Source organism: Malaclemys terrapin, chromosome 5 (assembly GCF_027887155.1).
Source record: "Malaclemys terrapin pileata isolate rMalTer1 chromosome 5, rMalTer1.hap1, whole genome shotgun sequence".
Lineage (NCBI taxonomy): Eukaryota > Metazoa > Chordata > Testudines > Emydidae > Malaclemys > Malaclemys terrapin.
Genome location: NC_071509.1, coordinates 117,753,743 through 117,761,285, shown reverse-complemented (window position 1 = coordinate 117,761,285; position 7,543 = coordinate 117,753,743).

Sequence of the window (7,543 nt, the reverse complement as noted above, 5' to 3'; positions counted from 1 at the left end):
TTTTTTATATACCTCAGTTTTTGTAAATTTTGAAATCAGAATGTTCTTGTAACTCTGGATGTCATTTGAATGGTCTGATTGTTGGATCTTTTGGATGACTGAGGAGGAAGAATCAAAAAGTGGCACTAGCTATACAGTTCTGTAAATGCAAGTAGCCTTGTTCCAATTCTATGGAATTGTGGGTAGAATGTTAGTTGACTGTTCAGTGCATAGCCTTCCATCTCTAGAGACCTAGGGTAAAAGTTTAATTTGGACACAAGTGAAAATTAGTTTATTCGCATTATTGGTCCCCTTGGAGATATTTATCTGTATGACTAAACTACCTCATAATTTTGGTATGTATTCAGTCTGTTTTCAAGTAGGAGCTACTATAATATGATACAGAAGCTGTGTGGGAAATCCTGCACAGTACCTGTACAAACACTAATTTAAGCACTACTTCTATCTAACTGTCATGAGGTCGGCATCAAATTCACACTGTCTGTGCTGACGTATACTTTGCCTGGGAAGGTTTTGAGACCTTTCTGGTTGTTTCTATAATTTCTCCCTAATAGTCTGTTGTTGCTAAATGCAGATCCCATTTGCTGCAGATATAGTGTTCATGCATAGACTAACACAAAGGTTCTCCAGAACTTACCTGTCAGTATCTTTAAGGTGATTTTGAAATTGGAAGGTGAAAAGTTTTAGGCAAGGATCTAACTTTCCAGTAACGGCATCAACATCCCACAACTCCATAGACAAACACGACTCATTAGGATGCTAATAAAGGTATCTGTACCAAGACTGCTCTGGCAAAGAGGTAGCCCGCCGTAAGTTAAGATCGCTGTTTCTGTTCAGCTGTTATAGGTTAGACTTGTCTGTATTGGAAAGGTAGATAATAGCTTGTATTGGACAACACAAATTATACACAAGCCTCAGAACAATTCAAAAGCCATGGATCAAATCACTAAGCATTGTGGGACGTATTCAGCACAGGGTGAAGCTTAAGCATAACTTTAAAAACGAAAAAGTTTCTCTGCAGAATCCGCTGGCACTTCCTGTTCCTTACAGACATCCCAAGATGCGTTCTTCTGTGACATTACTGCTACTGTTAATCCATTCCACTCAGCATTAATCGTGTCATGGTCTTGGATGGACATACTCTCCTTTAGTCCATAAGGGACAATTTTATATTGCATCAAGGTGGTGTTTAATGCACATTGTAATAGAATTAGTAATGCCTTGATATGTTTGAACGTGTTCTTAACCCGGAAGGTGGGGAGAGGCTGATCAGTTCTGGTCAAAGCTGTTAATGGTTGAGTGACTGAGTTTTATTTACTGTTGGACTGCTGAATGGAGGAAATCCAAGTCAGCCATGGAATAAAGTGCCTGTAACAGGGCTTCATTTAAATCAACCAAGGTGTTAGTGCTACAACTCTGGTAAGTATTTTTGCTGCTATTGTATAAGGTTCTTAAGTAAGCGCTCCTTCAGTTTTATACGCTCACTATTAAAGCCTGATCATGAACTTCAGAGCTTCATACTTCAGAAATACCATAGAAGGCTCAACTCCTGGAAGCTCCATTTACACAAAGGAAGCATTGCTAGACATTTCACTGTCTAGCAAACTGCCCTTTTTTGGATGCATCAGGACACATTGCCATGTTAAATTTAAAAATAATAAATATGTAGTCCTCCTAGCCATTGCCAAAGTACTAAAGTAATATTTACAATACCTTAAGTATTCAGAGCTGTCTCGTGTGCCCAGAGTAGAAATCCCTAGTGCTTTCTATTGGTAAAGAGACTGCTGAAAATGGTTCATGCTCACTGAGGTCTCTCCAAAGTAGGGCTGATATGAAAAAAAAAATCTACTAGTTGCAAATAGAGAATTAATTTGTTTCTTTGGAGTTTTTATTTATGATGATAAATATTTCAAACAATCACTAGAACGTGAAGAGCAATTTGTGGGGGTGGGGTGGGATGGGGTGGCGGGGAGGGGGAATCACAGGGTTAAGTACCTCAGGAGAAATCTCCAACAGAGAACAATAGAGAACTTTCATAGAGGACCTTTTTAGTCATGTCTTCAGTCTTTGTCAGTACTGATGGATCTAAATGTTGTTAGGTTTGTTTGGCTCTTCCTGGTTTTGTTCAAATCTTGAGGGGCAAAAGGCTGTATAGGACTGTTGTGAGTCTCATAACACTCACAAGGACTGTGAGAAAGCTAATAGACCACTGTTTTGGGTTCAGCATTGGTGCCTCACTACTCCACTACTGTAATTAATGTTCTAGGAAAACTTATATAAGTAACTAAGCTATGCAAAAATTTATTATGGTAATCTTATGATCTGTTAACCGCTATTTTGTATTGATTGTAAACACTTAATTAAAAAATTAATGTAAACTTTTGATATGATCTTCCCTACATGGCAAAACTAAACAGCAGAGAACTGGTCTTCAACAGCAGTATTTAGGTTGCTTACTCCCCTGTGTGCACACTGCTTTGTTGGTTTTGTGGTGTACAAAGTGGTGTGGTAGTGTTGCTGCCAGAGAAGATGAGGTTTAATCATGATGATAGATGTAGAGATTATATGAAGGGTCCCCCAAAAGGCCACAAAACCTGGGCCTCCTCAAAAGACATAACAAAGGGTTATATGTATTAGAGACAAACAGATAAATTTAATTCCTCAAATCCCAGTCTGGGTGAAATTTAGATTGGCATTTGTCATTTCTGCTACTGTTTCTGCAAGCTGGGCAGTGCCAGATGGATGATCATGTTTCCCACAGGCATTCTTTGATATGACCTTTGATTTGCTGTCTTTAGAATTGAAGTGGTTGAGAAGTCAGCAGTTGAAATGAACACTACACTACAGCCAGCCTGGACTTTATTGTCTTTAATTAAAAAAAGCCAGTCTGTTCAAGCTGTAAAACTGGGTGTTCATTACCCACTGATGATAAATGGTCTGTTATGGTATGTCTTGCTGTCTAAAAGCTTACCCCAGGATGGCTTCATAAACTTTGGGGGGAGTAAAAACTGGTCTAATACAAATGCTACTTCTAAAGGGGAGTCCAGGCTAAATTGCTGTTTTGATCATAGCCACTATGTAAGTGAGATGTGTTTTCTATGGCCTTGTAAGCCAGTTCCATGTGAATTAGTTCTGAGAAGGCCTTTCTAGTGCATGCACGCTCTCATATTGTAAAGCTTAATTTTGCCTTAAGTGTTGCCTCAGCTTTGGATTTCCCCTAGAATATAAGCCACCTACTTTGAGTTAAATGTGTTGCCTTTTGTGACTTGATTTCTAAGAAGGTGACCATTTAGTTTTTATTCTCGAGCTGTGTAATGGTCCCAACTTATCTACAGTTGCCAGTTGTTGTGTATTCCTTGGAGAGTATTTACATTCCACTGAATGGCAACAAAGTCATACCCTTTGGCAGCATGACAAACGTAATGATCCTGCACAGCAATGAAATGTTTCCTGTTTGATCTTATAGTTTTTTACCCTTGCATTTCCCTGTATTGCAAACTCCACTCATTCGTCACAATGAATAGCTGAATTATTTTTAAAACCACAAGTTGCCTTTATTTTTAATTGGAAGCTTTTAAAAGTAGCTATTCTTCAAGCCTGTGGCTTCTGATGACTTTTCTGCAGCTTCTCTTTATGAAGCCACATGAAACACTGGGAATCAAAGAATAGCGTCAGTAAATGTTCCTCTCTTGTCCATAATCATGAATAAAATAAACACTGAAGAAAGTTTAAAAATCAGAGAAGGAAGAGAGAAATTGGGTTAAAGCAAATGAAGCAAGTTCAGTGAAGGGTTGTCTTACTCAACCCGCTAGCTTCAGGGGGCTATGTGGTAAGTCTAGGCAGGAATTGTCTGTGTGCATGACCAGATCAGCTTGCTGGTTTAGAATCGGGCTTGGAAGGATTTGCCTTTCTTTGGAATTTCAGCTGTTTTTGAGCTTATTTGTGTTGAATTTTTCTCTAACAAATGAAACTACCGAAACCACTCATTTAATCAAAATATGGCTGTGGAAATCAAGACTCGGAAATCATACATTTTGTCATTGTTCAGCTTTCCAAGATGCTTAAGTCTTTGCTAGAGCCACTAACATGCTTATTGGCCTTCCAGCAGCATTTTAATTACAAATGTTTAACTTGATCTCCAAAGTAGTGAGGAAGCTTTTTTTGGATGGAAGGGAGAACAGATTACCACCATTTGTCTATTTAATGCAGAAGTTTTGAGCTGTATTAAATGCAGAGTGGTTAATCTAAACAGGTTAGATTAGATGGTTTAAAGGTTCACTATAAGCAGAGAGCACCTCCTGCTGCTGGAGGTTGAGGAGAGTAGGTTTTTGTTTTTTGTTTGTTTGTTTTTTTCTTTGTCTACCCATAATTATTATGAATAGGTCTGGGTCAGTCAGTACAGTTAAAATAAGAGTTCCTTCCTTGAATTTTTGAAAAATGGGGGCGTTTCCTCCCTTTTGACCCCCCTAACTGCTTCTGGTATTCACAGAGGTAGACGTTGTTCTAAACTGCACCAGTTAGTTGTGCAGTCCAGAAGTCCTCTCTGTCATGGACAGGCAAGAATAGATTAATGAATTTTAAGGCCAGAAGGGAATACTGTTATGAACTAGTCTGACCTGCCTGCATAACACAGGTCACACAATCTCACCCAATAACTTCTGCATCAAGTGTTTCAGTTACAGCATATCTTTTAGAGAGACCTTTAGTTTTGACTTAGAAGTGCACGTGATGGAGAATTCACCATGTCCCTACGAAAGTGCATAGCTGCAAAATTTCAGTGGGTGGGGATGGGAGAGGAGAAGGTTACACCAGGACCTTCCCTGGCAACTCAAGTTTGCAGCCTGAGCACAGAAAAACCACCAAGTCTGTTTCACTTCTCCATTTGTTCTTACTCTGTCGTACGGAAGCTTATGAGCTGAATCTGGAGTGACTCCCATTTGATGCTGAGCTACAAATTTGGGGAGAAAGGTTCAAAAAGAAATATCAGCCTTGCAAAATTGTCATGATAGATGGCTAACCTAGGCCCAAACCCTCCCCCCTTACCCACGACACTGCTGATATACTTGATAGTCGACTCACCCAGGGTGAGTTGAATTTTGCGAGGGCGCTGCAGGGTAGAAGATAGTTATGTAAACTGCAACTGTAGGGATGTTTTGGTTGTGGGCTTCCATGGTCACAGCTGGTATGTGTTTTGTGCAAGCCAGAGGGTCACTCGGTACTTTCTGCCTGAGGAGAACTGTTTTAAAAATAATAAAATAGAATGTTGTGCTGGTGGTTAGAGGATCTTATCCATCTCAGAGTCTGAAGTATCAGTGATGACACAAACTCCAATGCTTTAACCAGAACCATGTAGTGACCATGCTGCTTTTACTTAATTATTTGCATTATAGTAGCATGTACATATTTTCTACCAAATCCTGGGACCCATTGTGCTAACCATTAAAAAATGTCTGACCCCAATTGCTTACAGTCTAGACAGACAATGGGTGGTAAGGGAAACCAAAGCACAGAGAAGTGAAATAACCTGCCCAAGTTCACATGGCAGGGTAGTGGCAGCACTGGGAATAGAACTTGGGTCTCCTAGTCCCGTTTCAGTACTCTTTCTACTACACTTGTTTCCCCAATGGTGGGTTGTGGGAAGAGTCTAGATGTGGGTCACCTCACTCCTTACCCTGCACTCTCTACCTTCCACTGGGCTTGGGCATCAGGCAGAGGGAGCAGTGTATCCATAAAAACATTACAGTTTTGATGAAGATAATACAAAATCAATATTGCCATTGCAGTTACTGGATTTAAAACGGAGAAAATACTAGTTAGATACACACAGTACATATGTAATAGTGGTCCCCATAAAAGATTAAATGCAGCTGGTAGGTCACATTAGTAAAAAGTTCGGGAACCCCTGAAGCTGATGACGCTGTCCTTCTGCCTATTGATCAGACAAATAACCATGTGAATAATCATTCCCTGCTCTTCATTAAGCCCAGTCCTATGAGGTGTTGAAGGATCTTCAGATCTTATGATTACATATGCCAGCAAATAATCTGTCATTCAAATGTATAGACCCCCCCAAATGCTCAAATTGTGAAGTTGGAGCATTCATATGCAACTTGTAAAGCTTATTTGGTGTTGACAATGTGTGAATTAAATTAGTTAGAAAACCAATGTTTTGTTGTGCATATGTTCAATACCCTGTAGATGAAGGACGATGGCCAGCTGGCATCTGGGGCAGTGTTCAGGTAATTTAGGGGTCTCTTTTGAAAAGTGCAACCTTGACTGTTTCTGACTTTCAAATTCTTGTTTGGGGGAAAAAACAAAAAACTAAAATATCCGAGTTATAGTTCTGTGCCTGCAATCTGAGTTTCACCTTACCAAAGCTTTCTGTGCAGGAATACTCTATAGTACATGGTCAGCCACTAAACTGTCAAATAGGGCAGTATGTTGTAATACAATTCAGTGTGACTCAGTTAATACTGTGTGGGAAATGTCGCTGGAATTTCCTGACTTTCATGGGTTGAAAATCTTTACTTGTTTAAGTTCCTTAATAAACAGGCGTTTTTCTGGCTTTGCATGATAATTTTTCAATTTACAAGAAACAGAACTAGCTGTGGTCAGAATGGTCCACCTTGTTTCCCTGGATAAGTCTGCACTTTCTCTTGACGCTATTTAATTTCCTAGAATGTTTTATCTTTACCTCACACTAGTTTTAAGAAATAGAGTTGATTGTAACGGCCACATAACCAATAGCGTGAAATGCTTAGACTATGCAATACCATGAGTACCCCTCCAAGAAATTAAATACCTCTCATACAGACATGGGTTCCTCTGGGGAAATGAGAAGAGGAGAACTGAGAATGGGACTGGGCTGAAGGCACGCCGGAGGTCTAATCCTGGTTGACACTGATGCCTGTAACCTTGGGCAAAACACATATTCTCTGCATTCCTTTTTTTCATCTAGAAAAAGGGGCTAGTGCCACCAGACCTGTCTCCCCGTTTTGAACATTAAGAAGTTTGCAAAGCGAGTTGAAAATGACAAGTACAGTAAATTGTTATAATGAGCCCTATCACTGGAGTCGGGCAGCCTTTTCACTTATCTTCAGCATTAAGATTTTGTGGGCTACTAAAGGTACAATGGAGCATCGGACTTGCATAGCCAAAGTCCACAACATTTGGATTCAATGTGCAATCTGACAATCGCTCAGCTCAGCTGGAAGGTAAATAGTGTGACTGGATGAGGTAGGGAAATATAGAGAACCATGCTGGCAAGAGTACAAAGAATCCAAGAGTTTTGTGAGCACTTCCACAGCAACCCAAAGGGTAGATCTGGAAACAAACACTGACAAGCCATAACTAAACTCAAATAGTAGCCTCTTCTGTACCTGTACTAATGACTTTAATTTTGTGTTTGATGTAATAATTGTCATGGACTCCACTGAATCCTTAAGCAGTTGATTCATTTATAAGGTTAGGTGAGGCTTACCACATTCCAATCAACTGACTAGAATGTGAATTACGCTGGCAGATATTCAGCACGGGGCGTCGA